General features: G+C 46.5%; 1 pseudogene; it reads right to left on the reverse strand.

Moving 5' to 3' along the window:
• Positions 1-3,318: 3,318 nt before the first annotated feature.
• On the reverse strand, positions 3,319-12,940 carry LOC149523815 (uncharacterized; annotated as a pseudogene).
• Between the last annotated feature and the right edge of the window lie 8,516 nt (positions 12,941-21,456).

Below are 21,456 nucleotides of genomic sequence, written 5' to 3' on the forward strand. Positions count from 1 at the left end.
TATTCATAATGACCACAGCACCACCTTTGTCAGCTGGTTTGATAATAATGTCCAGGTTGTTTTTGAGACTCTGGACAGCATGTTGTTCAGCATGGCTGAGATTGTGTGTCGCTTGTTGTTGTTTGCGAATGTCAGTCTGTGCGTTGTTGTGGAAGCTTTGTATATAGAAATCCAGATTGTAATTCTGACCGTCAGGGGGAGTCCATATAGAATTATTCTTCCTTTTGTGTTGATGGGGGGGGGGGGGGGGGGAGAAGAGAGAGATCTGGTAGGTCAGATTGGTGGTTTGGAAATATTCTCGGAGGTGGAGGCGGCGAAAAAATGCTTCAAGGTCACTACAAAATTGTATCCAGTTAGTGGGGGACATGGGGCAGAAAGAGAGACCCCAGGACAAGACAGACTCACAAATGTGTTCCTTTTTTTAAAAGCAATTAATTGTTATGAACACACTAAGCTACTCTGACTAGTTTAAAATGTCTGAGTTAAAATATGTAGCAATCTGGAATCATGACTATGATGAAAAACATAAAACAGAAGGGCTGTGTATGCATCAAGACAACTGACAAGCTTTACTACAAAGTTTTTTGCAGTAAAACCAACTTCAGAGTATGTGTGATACTTTTTATAACCAAATTTAGAGCTTTTAATTATAAGTACCTTCTGTATGTTCAGTCATCACAATCTGGCATGCAGTGGAAAACATGGTCCATTTTCTTTACAAAGAAATGTTAGCATTTTTTTCCTCCAAAAATGGAATGGGTGAACAGAGAAAAGAGAGAGAATATGGAGCAGTGAGACATGGGACAGGTCTTGGCTGAGCAGAGATGAGTATGAATGGGGCCACAGGCTTGGGAGCTTGCTTCCCTAAGCAACAGCTTCACCCACCACCTGTGGCTGGGGGACCCAAGTGCTGAAAGGCTTGTTGCTGGCCCACTTGCAAAGTGTAGTTGCATGGGTGAGCGCTGCAGGGAGTGAAATCTGCATCAGGGTGGTGGGGCAGGGAAAGGTGCATGCCTTCAAGGTACAGTGATTCCTGCTGGGTCCTTAGATCCTAAAAAGAAGGAGCACTTGAGCATTTTAAAGCTGCTGCTCACTACTAACCTCCCAACATACCAAGGCACTAAAGCAAGGATAGGTAATGCTCCCTAAGCATGAGATACTGACCCCAGTGGTGGAAGTCTTGGAGTGGGAATTGCAGAGCAAGCCTACCCCATAGTCACTCTAAAGCAATGTTCTTCCTAATCTTTTTCATCCATTTGTAGTTGTTTTCCATCTGTGTACAGACTTGCCTTTTATGTCCACCAAGGCACCTGTGATTATGCACTACAAACAGTCCCCGGGTTACGTACAAGATAAGAACAAACCTACAGTCCCTAAATTGAATCTGTATGTAAGTCGGAACTGGCGTCCAGATTCAGCCGCTGCTGAAACTGACCACCAGTTTTGACTTACAGAATCAACTTAAGAACCCCAAGCGTCCCCAAGTCAGCTGCTGCTGAAACTGATCAGCGGCTGATTCCAGGAAGCCCGGGGCAGAGCAACTCTGCCTCTGGCTCCCTGTAGTCAGCGCTGGTCAGTTTCAGCAGCAGCTGACTTGGGGACGCCTGGGGCAGAGCTGCTCCGCTGCACGAGCCCCTCCGCAGCTTTACAAAGCCGCGGGGGAAGCCGGCAGGGGGGGCAGCCCAGGCACGCCCCTTTGCTCCGCGTCTTCCTGGTCTGCAGACCAGGGAGACGCGGAGCAGCTTTTCTTGCCGGGGAGTACACAGGCGGCGGGACCGCGCCGTCCTGCAGTCAGTGTTCGTAACTGCGGATCCGACGTAAGTCGGATCCACGTAAGTTGGGGACTGCCTGAACTTGGAGAAACCAACTACCGAACTGTGGGCACTCTGCCAATGAGCTGGATGGCATTTGAATCACTCCAGCATGGCCACAGGAGCTCAGCTTACAGGGAACAGTGCCCTGCAGCTGAGAAGCTCTTGTAGGGCTGGCCGTCTCAACTGAGCAGTATGGAGCATCCCCTCCATGCAGCAAGAGCCCTGAGCCACTTTGTTCCTTGCCGCTTGCCTGGAGGAGCTCCAAGTCCCCCAACCAATCCCTGCCTGGAGAAACCCAAACTAGCTGCAGCCACAACATTCCTCCTCTTTCTCTACGCTTCATCACCACTCCCAGACAAAGCTGCTCATCCTGAAAAAGCTTGTGATATGCCCACTGCAGGTTCCAGCGTGACTGAGGAGGCAATTCTTGCTATTCAGCTTTCTGGGTCCGTAAGGAGTCTCTGGCAGCCAGCTTGATTTCTGATGAGCCCAAGAAGCTAAACAGTACATAGCACCCCCTCAACTCTAGCACCTGCCTGGGCTTGCACCTCCCTTGACCTTTTATACATACTGTGCATGTTCAATTCAGCTCAGCCAACCCCATAGGACATGGTATTCTTCATCACAGAGACGGGATTTTGTAGATTAAAGTAGGATAGGCATGCAAAACCAAGGGCATAAAAAAATCAGGCCTGAATTCCAATAATGTAGGTAAGTTATGGAGTTAAACATTTTGCTACAAATGCAAGACGTACTCATCCCAAGAAACAACATTGTCAGGTATTTAGATTATACCGTATTTGTCCTTGGACAAAAGGCACCGAGAAATAAAACAAAAGTATTCAAAACAGCTGTATGTTTTAAAATCCCAATAGGGAAAAAGACACTCCTGATTCTAATTATGTATTTAAATCTGCTATTCATTTACTAAACGTTAAAATAAACTAATTTTTCTAGGAACAATAAAATGTGACCAAATCCTTGTTGATTAAAAAAAAGGGTGGGCGAGGAAATCAGTAAGGAAGAATCATAAGACTCCAAAATGATTTTTATAATATAAATTGAGAGAAAAAAACTGATTTTCCAAAATACATGAAATAAGGTTCTGTCTGAAACTAAGAAAGTGAGGAATTTCACATTTAAGCCTAAAATTACATCCCTAACCAAGTTGAATGTGCTTCTAAGCTTCAAAACAATAGGGCTATGTCTACACTCACGGCTTCTTACGTAAGAAATATGCAAGTGAGGCTAAGCATGGAGGCTAAGCATGGAATATCACCATGCCTCATTTGCATACCTAATGAGCCACCATTTTTTCCAGAAGAGGCTCTTGCACAAGAAGGAGCATCTACACTGCCCCTCCTTGTGCAAGAAAAACCCTCTTGCGCAATGCCGTTACTTTTCAGGAAGAACAGCATTGCCCAAGAGGGTTTTTCTTGCGCAAGAAGGGGCAGTACAGACACTCCTTGCGCAAGAGCCTCTTTTGAAAAAAAATGGTGGCTCATTAGGTATGCAAATGAGGCTCAGCAATATTCCACAGCCTCATATGCATATTACTCACACAAGAAGCCGTGAGTGTAGACATAGCCTAGGTGTGTTTGCATACAACTTATGTTGAACTACAACACATAGGCACAAAAGAACAATTTTGAATGTTTTTGCCATTTGGGTGTCTAATTTCAGGGCTTGCATTTGTGTTGGAACATAGGAATTCACTATTTTGAAATACAGATAGTATGACTGACAACTACTCTTTTGAGAGCAATATTTGAACATCCCTTGTGAGCTAGTGCAGAACGCAGTGGCCCATTGCCTGAGTGTCCATTATGTTTGCCTTAGAAATTGCCCAAAACTCAAAGGGGATGGGGATTTTGATCCAGTGGACTCTACTGCTCTCCCTCCTGCCCGAAAAGCTGATACTTTGTTGTCTGACCATCTACTCATCTGAAGCCTATTGCACATGTTTATATTTGAGGTTAAAGGCAGAGTGTTCCATGCGGCATTTCATTATATCTTTTGGTATAATAGAGGTGTACTTATTTACCGAGCCAATAGTTTACATAGGCATCTGAAGGGTTGCTGTGCTTTCTGGTTTTTGTTTTCTTTAGTTAAGTAGTTGCTGTATTGTCTCATTTTTAATATTTGTGTGACAGGTACACCTAATATTGACGTAGAAAATAAAATCCTGTTCAAATTATGTCAAGTAAAAAGGGCAATGATATTGTATTTTAAGTTGCTTTTGTTGGTTATTTGTAGGGGAGGGAATGTATACAGTAGCGCTGTTTTAAATAAGCCAATCTTTCATCAGTACTTTGTATGTGTTCAGTTTCTTTGTAGCCTGTACTTCCTCGTGGGTTGGTTGTTGTGGCTGCTACCTATTTAAATAAAAATATGCCAACTGACCTGAAGTAACAGTTCATTAGAAAGCCCCAAATCACATTAAATACACATGATCTGAGATTTCATTGCAATCCCCAAACTGAAGTACAGTCTGTTGAAAGAATCCATACCGTCTCACACTTCTTTGTTGCTGTGTGACAATTCTGTGAAAAGTTCTGTCTATGCTGAATGGCTCTTGCCTGAAACTGAGCACTAATGCTGTTGCCTGGAGTTTCGCTTTGACTTACTCAAACCCTACACTGTAGGAGGAGGGGCAATACATACTCAAAATGAAGAACAAATTTAACTGAACTTTTGGGATCTGAAACTGCTGAGTCTCACTTACTGCTACAACTGCCTAGTCTTCATCTACATTATCTCTATGGAAAACACTCAGAGCCAAAGCGCTCTCTTGTCTACAACGGGTAACATCCCTTTATTGTTTAGTATGAATCAGAATATTAGAAGTGGAAGGGACCTCCACAGTTCATTGAGTCCTGGTCCCTGCCCTCACAGCAGAACCAAGCACTGTCTAGATCAGCCCTGGGAAAAATATAGCCCACAGGCCCGCTCCAGCCCACCAAGCCACCGGATGCAGCCATGGAGGCTGTGGGGTACCCCAAGCAGCTCCTCTGCTTGCCGCTCAGAAACGTGGCTGTGACTGCTCTCTGCATGTGGGGGGAGAGGAAGGGGGAGAAAACAGATTTAGCTGCTGCTTCCACCCCCACCACAATCCCATGGTCCAGAAACCAGCCAGACACTGGCCAATGGGAGCTATTTGTTTGAACACCAGCCAGCCACAACAGGCAGCCACAACGCACAACCCTCCTACTCACTCAAGCACATGGCTGAGCGGAAACGTTTTACGCTCTGCAAGCAGGCTGGTAAGTCTCTTTGGGAACCTGGCTCTGGCACCTCACCCCCTCCCTTCCCCAGCACTGTGCCCTACACTTCTGCTCTGCTATTCCACATGCACCCATACCTCCTCCCAGATCTAGCATCCCAATCTCCTGCCCGAGATCACAATCACCTCCTACCTTAGGTCACCTCCCAAAACCCTGCACCCCAGGTTCCTGCCCTGGGTGTCAACCACCTCCTCTGCCCCAATTCCATTCTCCTTCTTGCACCCCCATCCTTTACCCCAAGCTTCCTTCTGCACCCAGCTTCCATCCCAGACACCACACCACCTCCATTAACACCGTGGAAGACTCCAGCCCTCGACCACTTCCAAATTTTGGGAGTGGCCCCCCATCAAGATTTATTGCTCATACCTGATAATGTCTGTCTTAACTAATCGCATTGACTTATGCCCCACTGTCCTGAGCTCCCCCATGTTCCTGCCCTGCCTCCCAACACCCCTCATATCCTCAGCCCTGAACCCCAGCAATGCTGGGTAAATGGGGGAGCTAAAAATAAAATTAGGTAAATTAATTCAGGAGGAGAATGTAGCCTAGGAACTCAATTTGGATTAGCTCTTTGCCACTTACCTTCCTGCAAAATGAGAAACGGCCTTAGGGTAAAACATTTAAGAGTCAGATTTAAGAGTTAGATTTGCTGGGGCAAATCTAATGACGATACCTGTGAATTTGGTATCTAAACATCTTTGAGGGTCTAGGTTTAGTTGACTTAGCACCTAAATCCCATTTTCAAAAGTGGTTTTGAACTCCCAAAGTTGTGTCCAAAAAAAAAGCTCATATCCTAAATTACTTTTGAAAATGGGAGCATGACTCCCATCTCTCCTGGGTATTTTTGAAATTTTTACCCTTAATTCTCCTCAACTCTAGTATGTAAAATGGTACCTCTTGAGGTATATTTGCAGGATTTCTACAGCAGTCGGAATAGTTCTTCCTTCCCTCCCAGCAGGATTGTGACAGATGTACAACCCAACAGTTCTTTTGAGGATTTGTATAGATTAGTTTATTTTTATTTTCATCTCAACATCTGTCTGCATATCTCCCCCTTGTATGCCATCAAGGAATATTTTTGAATTTAAAGCCTTTTGGATTCTGAATGATAGTCTTAGAAATTTAAGATTTGCATGTATCTGTAGAAATAGTACATGCTACACAAGTATCAACAAATGCCCTCCCAACAGGTTTCAAGCCTAACAAGGCAAAAGATAGCGTGTTCTCTGTGCCCATTCCAAAAAGACTGCCCACATCAGTGTAAGTGTGGTGGTGGCTCATTTAAAGGAACACTGGTCTATGAGGAACTGGAGTAAAAACAATCCTGTACAAGAACTTCAAGATTTCACTTTAACCGCATACATGCTGGATGAAATATGCTAGCCTTAGAGCCCAGCTACTATGTTTGCAAACGTTAAGATCCAGACAAACTATGGCACTTGGACCTTGCTCTTTTGTAAAATACTCAGCGAGAAAAAAAGTAATCATAGAATTTTGTACCCGTACCACTGTGGTACACCCCTTTGAGACCATGTGATTAGAAGTGTGCTCAGTCAATTTGCAGCAGTACCTTAGGAGATCTCATTACAAAAGGATTCATTCCTTTTTTCATATTACATGACCTATTAGGGTGAATTTGCTTCAATTCTTGTCTTATTCCCTGTGGCACCTAGACCACAGCAGCAGATAAGAACAAGAGACCTCTACAGCACCCGCTGAGAGCCAGCTGGCTTTTAGCTCAAGGGGTAGAAGCTCCTACACTAAGCTCCAGAGGTCCCAGATTCCACTATTCCAGTGGCAGTTACAAGTGGGGGCTTATCCAGGATCTCTGCTGGCTCTCTGAAGCTCAGGTTGCCCTAGGTGAGGAAGTATATGTATGAGACACTCTAGCTATGCCTATGGCTGACAAGGCCTACATATACCTGCACACAGGAGAAAACTAAGTAAGTAAGTAACCAGGCTCTTTGGGAAAGTGCTGCCTGGGACAGACCTCAGAGATATAAACAAACTCTGGGCCCAACGAGAGGCAGAGGGACAAGCCCAGTGAACTAAAGCTGACTGCATTGGGTGGCGCCACTGGCAGAGAGATTTGGCAGCTGGCTGTTCATCTTGGTCTAACACAGGATCTGCACAGTGCTGTCTCCACTCCAGCTGAAGAGTTCCAAGGGCACTCACACAAGGGTCTGGAACCCTGCTCCCTGGCAGTGCAAATGCCAGATAGGTAAGTTCCTATTTGCGTACTTTATTAATTTTTATTCACTGTTAAAGAAACAGGGTTTAAGTAAAGGTATATTAACTCTATATAATCCATTAGATGTATATTTATAATTGTTGTCCTGGGGTTAGATCCTGCTTACTGCTAGAATAACTTTAATCCTGGAGGCTCCCAAGGCACACCATTAAGTGTGTCCAGGGCCAGCCAGATAGAGACACCACTCTTGTGTATTCTTTGAGCAAGGGACTATAGCACAGGTGTGGATAGGGAATCCCCAACTAAACACCATCACCACTGGGGTACTCAGGATCTCCTTTTATGTTAAAAACATCAGGCGCCCAGGCACACGAGTGGGGCCTGCTCCTGCGTAACCCAGGGAGGGGAAAAAAGGGGCATTACTGGTAATTTACTTTACTTGCTGAGTGGAGACCTACACCACAGAGGACTTTGTAACTATTTTCAAGCCTCCACCAGATTTAAAAAAAGCAAGCTTGTTTCAGAGCTTAAAACTGAGGCAAGTACCTGTCAGGCAGTGCATAGTTTCCTCCAACACGGGACCATGCACAAGGCAAGCAGCTCCTCCAGCCCTAGGGCTTCTCCACAGGCAGTGAAATTTAAATTCCTTTGCAGATCCCCGATCAAAACACTAAGCAACAAATGGTCCCCTTCTGACATGGTACTTTACAGTCAGTCACTTCTGTAGCTCTCAAAATTCAGCTTGTAACCATTAATAGATGTAACTTATTGATTTCAGTGGGAATCACGTCAATAAAATTACATTTGTGACAACTGCTTCCTTGCCCCTGTGCCAATTCTCTTTGTAAAGGATGCCGCCCAACTTCAAAAGTAATGAAGAGTTTATTCAGTGTAGCAAATCAACAAGGTACTTTTCAATCACTACTCATACGTTATCCTAGTATACTGTAAAAAGAATGCAAGTATGTTGTGAAATGCAGACCATACAGAGCCTACTATTCCTGCAATATTCAATAGGATTTCCACTTACCCAACTGTGGGCCCCATAGACTAAAATTTAAGGCGACCGATGAAAACAATTCATAACCTTACTTGTTAATTTAATAACTTAATATTTAGGAACCAATAGTTGCAGCAGTATCTACAAAGCATTCGTTCTGTGGATATGCATCAGTAAAAGTTCTCATATATAAAGTCTTGTCTGCAACATGCAGAAGGTATAGTACTTACAGCATTTTTCATTGATGAGCTTTCTCGTTTCCTCCATTTTATAAATAGCAATATTGAGCCACAAGAATGAATGTGAAAGTTAAGTGACTTGCCTGAGATCATGCAACAAATGAATTTTAGAACTGGAAACAGAAGCCACATGTCTTCACTTCAAGTTCAGTGCTCTATACACCTACATGAGGCAGCCATAAAACCGTAAAGGGGGAAATGGGAGTAACCCAGATATTTAGACTATCTAGCACTTTCCATTACAGAAGATTCACATGAGCTTTTTTGCAAAGCACTAACATTTGCATTTCAAACCACAAAAGGATCAAAGCCTTTGGGCTAGACAACTAGCTTTTCCCATGAAAATCCACATAGTGTTCTCAGTATGTATGTTTAAAGGAAAACTCACTACTTTCTCAGTGGTGTTACTCAGGAACATGTTGGCTCCATACCAAAAAACAACTTAGTACTGTATGAACATTCCAGAGGGCCAGGCTTATAGGGAATCCTTGAAACTACTGTATCAGCCATAGTTGGGATAGAAGATGAAAGGTAATAAAGGGAGAGACTTCCCCATCCAGTTCCACCCCTCAAGCCACCACACTAGTTCCCCTAAAACAGCACATACAGCAGCACTCCCCCACCTACCCTTTTATGTTAAAATACCTAAAAAGTTACATTCTAAGCCTATGTTAAGAGAATGATAGCTATGTTGCCAAGTTAACTCACAGCATAGAAGATATCCAGTTTACATTTTCCCCTGCCACCTAGCACGTACACATCATTCAGTGCATGGACTGGCAGTAAGGAGCAGATTGCAATTTCAAATAGTGCTCAAAAACCATCATCTCTAAGCACTTCAAAACCTTCCCAGTGGCAGATGTGGTCTTAAACAGTATACAGTTTTGGAAAATTGTAATTAAAGTTAGTAACCCAGGCACAAGAAATACTTGTACATCTTTTAAGAATGGGGGGAGAAGGGGAAGAGATCTCTAGTCACCTTAGTTGCCCCTTCAAAAAAATAAGTATGCAGATACATGCTTGCTGGGTGAATGTGTGCTCACCACTAAATGGCACAAAAAAACCCCAACATATTACCAGGTCAGATTTATTTTCCTTCAGCATCCTTTACCTTACGGCAGCATGTAATAAGCCATATAGTCACTTATGAGACCAGTCTTTTACAAGCTAGCATTTTGAAAAAAAAGTTTCAATAGTTTTTCTGTTTAGCTTCTCAAGGAATGCACAGTTTTAAGCCACCCAGTTTGAGTTCTTAAGCAAGTAATTTTACCGAATTTCCCTCACCACTTACCTTTATATTTCTAGTATTATCTTTAGAAGTTCGGGCTGAGTGCAAAATCAAGTAAAACCAATAGAGAAGCAGAGTTGAGGCATGCCACTTGTCAAGAAATAGCATTTTATAAATTCAATTTAGAAGTAAAAATAAGAAACAGGCCAAACTGCCAAAAAAAAATCAAATACAGTGTAACATGGGACAGCCACAGTGAATGGCCAAAATATTACAAGTTAATGATCCAACAACATGAAAATTGCTGGATAATCAGCATTAAGTAAAAGTCATTAAAAGTTTTGTGACTTATGATACAACATGTCTGTCTGAAGTAGAATCAGAGTATTCAAGCATGTGCACCTGTATGTAAGCACATGTATAGTAATTAAATTTGTAGGGAGATCTCCTAGGATATATTCCCTAAAAAAAAAAATCACTAATGCTAATAGTGGCAACTAGATAGAACTTAATTTGGATGATCTATCAGACAGCCAAGAGTTTCCTCAAGCCCAATGATGTGGGAAATTCACACCTAAGCTTCAATTTTACTTGCATTATGAATATATTAAGATCAATTATTGATTATAATCAAGAACTCCTCTCAGGCAGAAGCCTGTAAAACAGACCTATACAGATTACACCCATCACTCTCCTGCTGCACAGAACAGATTACTCTCCTTTGGACATACCCATTTCTACATTTGTAACTAGATCAGAAACAAAAGGCTTCAATGCAAAAACCACAGCTGTAAGAGATGTAAGGGTGTTTTTGCTCATCTTGTTAGACTATTTAGGTGGATTTGTTTAGACTCTTGTAGAATTAACAGGACATTATAGGCTATGTCTACACTGCTGGTTCTGCCAGCAGTGAGTATGCAAATGAGGCATGAATTAGTATAGTGCCTCACCTCATTTGCATAATATATGCACGCCATTTTTGTGCAAAGATTTTTGTGAGGGGAAAAAAGTACTGTGGACTTTTTTTTTTTGCACAAAAAAACCCTTTTCCCACCAGATCCTTATGCCCCAAAAAAGATTTACTGATCTGGCAGGAAAAGGGTTTTTTGTGCAAAAAGAAGACATCCACACTAATTGTGTCCCCCCGCCCCCGGCAAAAACCCTTTGCACAAAAATGGCTTGCATATATTATGCAAGTGAGGCAAGGCAATATGCTAATCCACGCCTCATTTGTGCACTCACTGCTAGCAAAACCAGCAGTGTAGACCTAGCCAGTGAATTACTCTTTGTTGCTATTCATATTTAATAGGAACTCCTTGATTGACTCAAATTTATGAGTGACTGCCTAAGTCTTGTGTAAGTGAATCCAAGCATTTAGCTTACTATGCTCACCTAATTTTAATTAATGCATGTTTTACCTTCAGTATGCTATACAGTTTCAGAATGGAAACTGATTTAATTACAGGACAGAGTCAAGAAAAAAGCAGATCTATTTACCCTACAAAAGAAGAGGTTACTTACCTCGTAACTGTAGTTCGAGATGTGTTGCTCATGTCCATTCTGATTAGGTGTACGTGCGCCGCGTGCATGGATTCCGGAGCTTTTTTCCTTTAGCAGTATCCATAGGGCCAGCAGGGAGCCCCCTGCAGTGGCACCGGTATACCGGTGCATATATACCCCTGCCAGCTCCTTCCGACACGGGGAGGTGGGTGGGATGCAGAATGGACATGAGCAACATCTCAAAGAACTACAGTTACGAGGTAAGTAACCTCTTGGAGTGCTTGCTCATGTCCATTCTGATTAGGTGAGTCCCTAGCCGTGTCCCCCCTCCAGAGGCGGGGTCGGAAGGTGACTATTATTCTGCAGAACACAGAACTGCGGTCCCGACGGCAGCATCCTCCCTGGCCAGCTGCGTGACTGCATAATGCTCTGCAGAGGTGTGCACCGATGACCAGGTTGCTGCCCTGCAGATCTCCAAGAGCAGCACGCAGGCCAGGAATGCCGCCAACGCTGCCTGGGCTCTAGTGGAATGTGCTGTTATGCGCGGCGGTGGTCTACCCGCGCCCTCGTAGCAGTCGAATGCAGGAAGTAATCCATGAGGATATACGCTGCGCCGAGACTGGCTGACCACACATCCTTTCTGCCACTGAAATAAACAATTGAGTTGACTTACGAAACTCTCGTGTCCTATCTATATAAAAAGCCAACGCCCTCCTAACGTCCAGGCAGTGCAGAGCCTGTTCCCTGGGCAACGCGTGTGGCTTGGGGTAAAACACTGGCAGGTAAATATCTTGGGACATGTGGAAGTGCGAGACCACCTTGGGAAGAAACCCCGGGTGTGGACGCAACCTCACCTTATCTTTAAAAAAACACCGTGTAAGGTGGTTCTGAGGTGAGAGCCCTAAGCTCTGACACCCGCCTGGCCGAGGTAATGGCCACGAGGAAAGCTACCTTATAGGACAGATGCATCAAAGAGCATGAAGCCAGGGGCTCGAACGGGGGCTTCATAAGGGCAGTCAGGACCAGGTTAAGGTCCCAAGCCGGTACCGGAAGTCTCTCATATGGCATCATCCTGTCAACTCCCTTTAGAAATCTTTTAACCAAGGGATTGGCAAAGATAGACCTTTGCCCCCCCCCCAGCGTGAAAGGCCGCTATGGCCACCAGGTACACCCTTAGGGAGGCTGTGGCCAGGCCCTGTTTCCGCAGGTGGAGGAGGAATTCCAGGACAGTCGGAACCGCCCCTTCACCTGGAGCGAGTGTCCTGCCCTCCAGCCAGGAAGTAAACCTCTTCCACATAGCCTCGTAAAGGGCTCTAGTGGACGGCTTTCTGCTTTCTAAGAGGACCTCCTGAACTGCTCTGGAGCAGGCTCTCTCCGTCACTGAGAGCCACTGAGGAGCCATGCTGCTAGGTGGAGAGATGGAAGAGCCACCCTGGCCTCGCAGCTCTGAGTGATTAGATCTGGCACTAGGGGTAGCCTGAGCGGGCCCTCCACAGCCAGATCCAGCAAGGTGGTGAACCAGTACTGTCGAGGCCATACTGGCGCTATCAGGATGATCCGAGCCCTGAACCTCTGCACTCTGAGGAGCGTGTTGTGGATCAGAGGGAACGGAAGGAAGGCATAGAGTAGGCCCCTGGGCCAGCTGACCTGCAGTGCATCTCCAAGAGCCCAGACCGTGCCCCATGTACGAACAGAACTCCCCACACTTGGCATTGCTCAGAGTTGCAAACAGGTCCAGGCGGGGGAACCCCCACCTTTGGAAGACCTCATGAAGTACATCCCACCTTAGCACCCACTCGTGCGCCTGGATCGAACGGCTGAGCCTGTCCACTAGCCCGTTCCTGGTTCCCGGAAGGTGAGATGCCTCCAAGAAAATACTGTGGGCTATACACAGTTCCCATAGATCTAGGGCTTCCCGGCACAAGGGAGAGGAACGCGCCCCACCCTGCTTGTTGATATAGAATATGGCCGTAGTGTTGTCTGTCAGCACCGCCACCACTCTGTTCTGTAAGTGAGGAAGGAACCCCCTGCAGGCCAACCTGACCGCCCGCAGCTCCTTGATATTTATATGGAGGTGAGCCTCCTCTATTGACCACGTACCTTACGTCCTGAGGTTGCCCAGGTGAGCGCCCCATCCCACGTCTGAAGCGTCCGTGACCAGCTGCACTGACAGGGACGGCTTGGTGAATCGAACCCCAGCACACACCATGCCCTCGTCCTTCCACCAGTCCAGAGAACGGAGAATGTCCTGAGGAGTAGTCACTATCGCGTCTAGCGGCGACCTCAAGGGGTTGTGCGCTACCTTGAGCCACCCCTGCAACAGGCGCATGTGTAACCTGGCGTGTTGGACCACGTAAGTGCCTGCCGCCATGTGGCCTAGGAGCCTCATGCAGGTCCTCGCAGTTGTAGTCGGGAACTCCTGCAGCCCCACTACCAGAGAGCAAATGGTCATAAATCTGTCTCTCGGTAGGGACGCCTTGCCCAAAGGCGAGTCCAGATGGGCCCCCACAAAGTCTATGACTTGCGTAGGCTCTAGCAGTGATTTGGCCTTGTTTATGAGGAGGAAGTCTGTTCCCTGGGCGACATGTGTGGCTGCTCCCTGGGCGACGTGAGGAGGCCGAAACCCTCGAACAAAACCCTGGCCCTTGAGACATGACCCAACACTTGTTCGAGACTTGCCCCTTATGAGCCAGTCGTCCAGGTATGGGAACACTTGGACCCTGTGCCGCCGCAGAAACACGGCTACCACCGTCATACATTTGGTAAAAACTCTCGGGGCTGTACATAGTCCAAAAGGGAGGACCGTAAACTGGAAGTGGTCCTGTCCCACCGTGAACCCAAGGAATTTTCGGTGACTTGGAAAAATTGAAATGTGGAAGTACGCATTCTTTAAATCGAGAGCAGCATACCAGTCCCCCTTTCTGAGCGATGGGATGATGCAGGCTAGCATCACCATCCTGAACTTTGTCTTCCTTATAAAGGTGTTCAGGTTTCAGAGGTCTAGTATGGGACGCATGCCCCCTTTCGCCTTGGGTACTAGGAAGTAGCGGAAGTAGAAACCCTTTCCCCTTACGTCTGGGGACACCCTTTCTATGGCCCCTAGCATCAACAGGTGTGTCTTGTGAGAGGGGTCCCTGAAAAGCGAAGGAGCAGGGGGATGGGAGGCAGGGTAGGAAAGGAAGGGGATAGTATATCCCTGCTTCACCAGGTCTAGGACCCAACAGTCCGACATGATCTTTAACCATTCCTGGTAAAAGAGGGAAAGACGGTCCCCAAAGGGCGGACAGATAGGCGCTACTGGTACTCTGCTCTCTGGCGTACCTTCAAAATGAGGGCTTAGTTTGGTGACCGGGTGACGGACCTGAGCGCCTCTCGGAGTCTGACCGAGGGCCCCTACGCCTGCCTCTGAAGAGGTCAGGGCAGCTCTTGTTGCAGCCTCTCCTGCAACCCCTATCGTTGTTTCGCCCCCTTCTAGGGTAGGGTCTAGTCTGGAAAGAGCGCCTCTGAGGCGCCGGGGTATGTATCCCTAGTGACTTCAGGGTTGCCCTTGAGTCCTTCAAGCTATGCAGCTTGGAATCAGTCTGCTCTGAAAACAAGGCCGGCCCCTCAAAGGGCAGGTCCTGAATGGTGGTCTGCACCTTGGGCGGGATGCCAGACACCTGCAGCCAGGCACTTCGCCTCATAACCCCTGTGGCCATATTACGGGCTGCCGAATCAGCTGCATCCAAGGCCGCCTGGAGAGAGGTACGCGCCACAGCTCGTCCCTCTTCCGTCAGGGCCCTGAATTCCTGGCGGGATTCGGGAGGAAGCTGGCTGGCAAATTTCTGCATAGACGCCCATGTATTAAAAGCATAACGCCCCAGCATCAGTTGCTGGTTAGCTATACGTAGCTGGAGGCCCCCTGTGGCATAGGCCTTCCAGCCAAATAGGTCCAATCTCCTAGGCTCCTTCGCCTTCGGAGTAGGACCTGGAGGCCCTTGGCGCTCCTTCTGCCCAGCGGCCTGAACCACTATGGATCCCGGAGCCGGGTGGGTAAAAAGATGCTCGTGCCCCTCCTGGGGTACATAGTACCGTCTCTCAACCCCCTTCTGGGTCAGTGCAATAGAAGCCAGCGTCTGCCACAGAGTTTTAGACCGCTTGTCCACCGTTTTATTCAGTGGGAGTGCCACTCGACCAGGGCCCGCTGCCGCTATGATGTCTACCATAGGATCTAAGTCCTCGTGAACCTCCTCATGCTGGACCGCAAGATTGACCGCCAGCCTTTGGAGCAGCTCCTGGTGCGCCCTGGGGTCCATAGACAGGGGCTGGGGCGCGGGGTCGGCCAGGGCCTCGTCGGGTGAAGACGACAAGAACTCCCTTGAGGGGATTGCCTCCTCCTCAGTTATCTGTGCCCCTGGTTCCCCCTGGGCAGAGATGTCCACATAGGTTGCGCCTGGCTGGGACATAGCCCCCTGCCCCTGCCCAATAACCGGGGGTCTCGGCCTCGCCACCATAGACGAGCTGCCTCCAGGCGGGGGGGGCTGTCAAGGGGGTGGCGGACGGAGTGCTACTCCTTCGGGATGACCCCGCTGCCGGCCCCGTAGGGGGAGGCCCCTGGGCCTGGTGGTATGCCCAGGGCATCCAGAAAGCCCACTGGGGTTGCCCCTGCCACTGCTGCTGGTCCACCGGCTCCCGGTGAGATGATCTGACCGACGAGCGGGACCTACAACGGGGCCGTGACCTATATGAAGACCTGGCCGAAGCCACCGACTCGGCCTCCGACTCCGAAGAGTACTCTGATGCTGACCAGGGAGGGGCCGATGAAGCCTGCACCCTTCGCTGGGCTGCCATGGCCGATGGCTTGCCCCTGTGCACCGCACGCGGTGCTGGTGGGGGCATGAGTGGAGGCCTTTGCTGCAGCGGTACCGTGTCCAGCTGCATCTGATAGGCCGGTACATAACCCTCCGGTGCCGTCATGTGCAGCGGCGCTGCGCCCTGCTGCTGCGCTCAAGGAGTAAGCAGGGATCCGTGCCGGGAGAGGCATCAGCGTCGGTGCCGTGCGGGGTGCCTGCTGTGGCACCGCAGGTGGCACATAGTACGGTGCAGGGCCCTGCACCGCCCAGGGGGCCATCTGCGGCACCAGACCCTGCACTGGTGCAGTCGGCGCCACAAGCGCACTCGCTCCTGGTGCCGTCGGGAAGGGGCCCAGGGTCGGTGCGGTGTTCGTCCCGGCTCCGAGAAAAACTGCTGCTGGGCCGAGGCCTGCCCTTTGCCCAGAGGGTCCCACGACCCGGCCATAGCCTGCTGGGGGGCACTTGAGGCTGGTGCCGGCGCAGTCCGCTCCTGCGGCACTGGGCCCTCCCCTTCATCCACAGCCATGTGAATGAGGTCCCGGGCTGCCTCAAAAGTTTCTGGGGTGGAGGGCCGACGGACCTCTCCTAGCCCCACGGGCTGCCCTGGGCCCTTGCCCGGGCTGCGCCTCTTTTTGGAGGACTTAGAAGACAGGTGCCCCTCCGTCTGGGCACTCCTCTCTGCCGAGCATCCCCTCGAGCTCTTGGAGGCCCTCGGCACCGGTGACTGCGATCTGTGCCTTGTTGTCCGACGGGGGTGCCGCCAACGGTGCGCTGCAGGCAGAGTGAGGCCACTCCTCCCTCTGAGGCTGCAGTATTGACTCCATTAGCAGGAGTTTCAGCTGGGAGTCCTTCTTCTTGGTCCGGGGCTTAAAGCTCTTACAGATAGAGCAGCTTTCAGCTCGATGGGCCTCACCCAGACACTTTAAGCAGTCGGAGTGGGGATCTCCGCCGGGCATAGGTTTGGAGCAGGAAGCACAGGGTTTAAAGCCCTGGGGCCCTGGCATGCCCCCCCCCACGGGAGGGTTCCACTGCTCCCTTAACTAAATATTTACAGCACTTAACTACTTAACTTCAACTAGAACTATAATACAACAGATAAGAAATAAGCTGCTAAGAGATGGCTATCAGCCTGAAGCATGCTCCAGCTACCGTCACAGGCGGTAAGAAGGAACTGAGGGGTGGGAGGGCCAGCAGGGGTATATATGCACCGGTATACCAGCGCCACTCCAGGGGGCTCCCTGCTGGCCCTATGGATACTGCTAAGGGAAAAAAGCTCCAGAATCTGTGCACGCGGCACGCGTACACCTAATCAGAATGGACGAGCAAGCACTCAAAGAAGGACAAGCAGCTTTCACTAAGCCATTAAGAAGTAGGGATGCAAGTGACTAGCCAACTATCAGATAAGTATATGCTTATCTGATAGTCAACTAATGATTTGACTAGTTACTCTCCACCTCCCCGCCTCTATTGAAGAGGCGGCAAAAAAAAAAAAAAAAAAAAGGCGGGGGGGAGCTGGTGCTGGGAAGAGCTGGCTTAAAAGCTGGTTCTGCCCCCAGCACTGTCTCCATTGCGGGGAGAGCACTGGGTATAAACCAGGCATCAGTCAATTTCTGGCTCATGCCTGGTCCCTGCTGCTGCGCTTCAGCCTTTTAAATTTATGAAGAGCCTGGTGTCTCTTAAAATGTTTAAAAGGCAGAGTTGCAGACAGGTTAACTCCTGGGGCCTGGAGCTAACCCTGCTGCAGCTCTTCTCCCCTCCCCTCCAACCATTCATCCATTAGTCAATTAGCTGATTAAATGCCATTTAACATCCTTAAGAAAACTTACCATACAACACCTACCAGCAATGCAGCAATAGCACTCACATGGCTCATAATATAAATGCTTCCCCTCCCCTACAATTGACAGCTTTATATCTAAGTGCTCAACTGGACAGCTCTGAAAGTGTGATAACTAGGACCAAGATTGCATGGTTGCAACTAATTAAGTACTCACAGAACCCATTCCCTTAATTTAGAGCAAGCAGGTATAAAAGGTGGCATAAAGTGGTCTTACAGTGGGAGTCCTGCCCCCCCAAGAAGTTAACAACTTGACCCTATTCCACTTGATAAAGATGCCTAAAGTAATGCAGGTAGTGGTAGAAATGTAGCCATGTTAGTCTGGTGCAGCTGAAACAAAAAATAGGACTGTGTAGCACTTTAACGACTAACAAGATGGTTTAAGTAATACAGGCCAATCACATTAGTTGATGGGGGGGTAATGAAAAACTAATTTGCCCTTCTACAGAAGACTGAAAGAAAGGGCAAGATGCACACAGGGCCACAGCACAAGCAATTCCCAAAGGTACCAAAATTCTTACATTTTTAGATTGGTTGAGCATTATGCCTGCTCCAAATGACTTGTTTGGAGGGTTCCTTCCTCAGCTCTTGTGGAGGGACTTGAACATATGCAGAAATATTGGGCAACAAGCTCTATGGACACAAGAGGTCACAACTTCAAAAACCTGTCTAGTGTTAACAGGAAAGGCTCCATTGGGTACCCATTCATATAGACTAGTGACACCATCATAGCTTATTTCAGACACATGCTCAGGGAAGATTGTTTGGACAGAAATTGTTCCTGTCCACAGTCAGAGAAAACTGAAGACTCGGGAAGCAGACGGCTGATTAGGTAAATTATATACCGTTTTATTTTTGTGGTGAGTGGAACTGTATAGTTTGGATGGCCTCTACCTCAGCAGGCTGACTACAGTAGTCAAGAGGGTGTTAAACACCACAAAAAGGAAGGGTGAAGAGGGAAGATATGACCACTCCACACAGAATGAAGATGTTAACAAAATTAAGATAAGTTATTTAATTGTCTGTACATCAATGGTAGGAGCTGGGGTAAAACACCAAGAATCAGAATTGTTCATTTAGGAGCATAAATTGGTATTTTTGAAAAAACTGTAGGATGATTACCATGATTTTAACGTAACTGGTGTAGAAACGACTGCAAAAACGAAAATGGAATGGCAGTAGATTCTCAAAAATGTTTCTGTTTGAGTCACTGATCTTGACTGCTTCTAGATCAATGTCTAACACAAGTAAAAGGGAGGTACAAGATGGCATCTGTTACAGACCACCAAGCTACACTAGCAAACAAGGGGACCAGTTCTTTCCACATCTTTGATGTTTATGCGGGTGGGAAGCAGTGAGAACACTTCAATATGCTTTACACAAGATCACATACTGACAGTAGTAAAACGTGTCTGGAATTCAGTACTATAGTTGACAACTTCCTAACTCAGTGTTGGATTTAACACTGGGATTCTGTATTAGGTTTGTCTTGACAGAGAATAATTGGCTCATAGAACTAAGTAGTAGCAAGGGCAGCTTAGACACAAGTCACCACATTTATAATGTGCAAACAGAATCAAGTCCAGACCAGTGATCATAGATTTGGTGCTTTGTAAGGGCTAATTTCACAAATTAGAAAGTTAATGAGACTAGTCATGTGGGAGAAAGAATTTGATCAAAAATGTGAATATAATCAGGAATTGTTTAAAGCACACCTAATGTTTAACAAGTCACAATAAAGAATACCATACTGGATAAAAACCTGACCTGCTTTAGAAGACCACTATTAAATTGTACAGAAGTAGAAGAAAGGGAAAGTTCAGAATAGAAAGCAAAAGTTAGGAATTAAAAACAATCCTAAGGAAAAACAGAAAGGACAAGTAGAAACCTATGGCTAGAGCCATGCAAAACCAGAGATCTGCTTAATGAGGATGTAAGTGGACCATTTTTGCAGATTGACGATTGACATGGGTATAGATTTTATAGCCACAATAATGGTCTATGGTCCAAGTTCAGTTCAATGAACAGGTAGTATAAGAAAAACAATCTTATGGTATGAGCGAGTCTGTTACATGGAAATGATCAAATTAGAGATAACTTAAAAGGCAGACGTGTTTTACAAATATTGGTTCTGTAACTGGAATAAGACCAGGATAGTCACATAACATTGGTTTCATTCCACTAATGCCACAGGCTGATTTAAACAGCAGCTATTGAAGATAAATATTCTTTAGATCAGCAAATCTTTATAACTTACCTCCAAGAGTTTTGAAAGGGCTGAGCTTTCTAGTAATGTTTATAACATCTCAGAACACCAGGGAAGTTCCAGAAGAAAATATTGTGCTAATTTAGAAAGGGTAACCCAGGTCATCATGGTCAGTTATAAATCCATCAGTCTGACATCACTTCCAAACAAAATAGTGCCTGACACAGAAGTTAAGAGGGTGAATAATGCTAGTCAACATGAGTTTACAGAAGCTACATCATATAAAGCTAGTTTGATAGATTACAAGTTTAGCAAATACAGATAATAGCATTGATTTAAATAGAGAACCATAAGGCATTTGACTTCGTAATACATGACATTTTGCTAAAGAAGATAGACACACTATTAACATGTTACACAAATGGATTAAAAGCCATCTAATGGATAGGTATAGAGTAATTGCAAACAGGAAACCATTCAAAGGCTGTGGGTTTGTTTTGTTTTTTGGGGGGGAAGCAGGCAGAAGAGGGGAAGTCACACAGGGATCAATTTCCAGCCCCACTCTATTTAAAATAGATATTCATTACTTGGAAGAAAATAAAAATCAGCTTTTGCAGAAAAAGGGAAAAAACCACACACGGGGAGTGGTAAATAACGAAGGACAAATCACCAATATTCTGGCCAAAAGGGCTAAATGCCATCCTTGGATGACCAAAAACAGATTAATCTTGAGTAGGAGTAAAAAGTCTACCACCTTTATATTTGGCAACGTGGTGCCACAATTTAGGAAGATATTGATAAACAGACGAAAGTTCAGAGAAGAGCCATGAGAAGGATTAAAGAACTGGAAAAACCCCACATCAATATATTTAGCTTTAACAAAGAAAATGTAAGGGGCAACTAGATGATTCTTTAAATACCTACATGAGGAAAAAATGTTGAATGTAGCAAAGAAAGACGTAACAATCCAATGGCTAGAAGTTGGAGACAAAAATTTACATCTTATTTCCAGTCTGAATTTAACATTGAGGGCAGTTAACCCAATGCCATGGAAGATTCTCCAGACAATTTTGAAATCTAGACTGGATGTTACTTTAAGATAATAGTGCATTTTAGTTTTTTGTATGCAGTGAGGAGTTCAATGTACAAGCAAGATCTGAGCATGGCCAGTTTCACACTGAGCTAGCCATTCGCTCCACGCAACACTGTATGTTGTCCATCAGTATTATAATTTGACTCCGTTTATTTTAAAAGTCAGAAGAGTTAGTTGGCCATGGCCTATAGAAAGGCATTAGGCCAAAATTGAGTCCATAAGTAAGCATCAA

This window comes from Pelodiscus sinensis, chromosome 11 (genome assembly GCF_052426305.1).
Source record: "Pelodiscus sinensis isolate ZL-2025 chromosome 11, ASM5242630v1, whole genome shotgun sequence".
Taxonomy (NCBI): Eukaryota; Metazoa; Chordata; order Testudines; family Trionychidae; genus Pelodiscus; species Pelodiscus sinensis.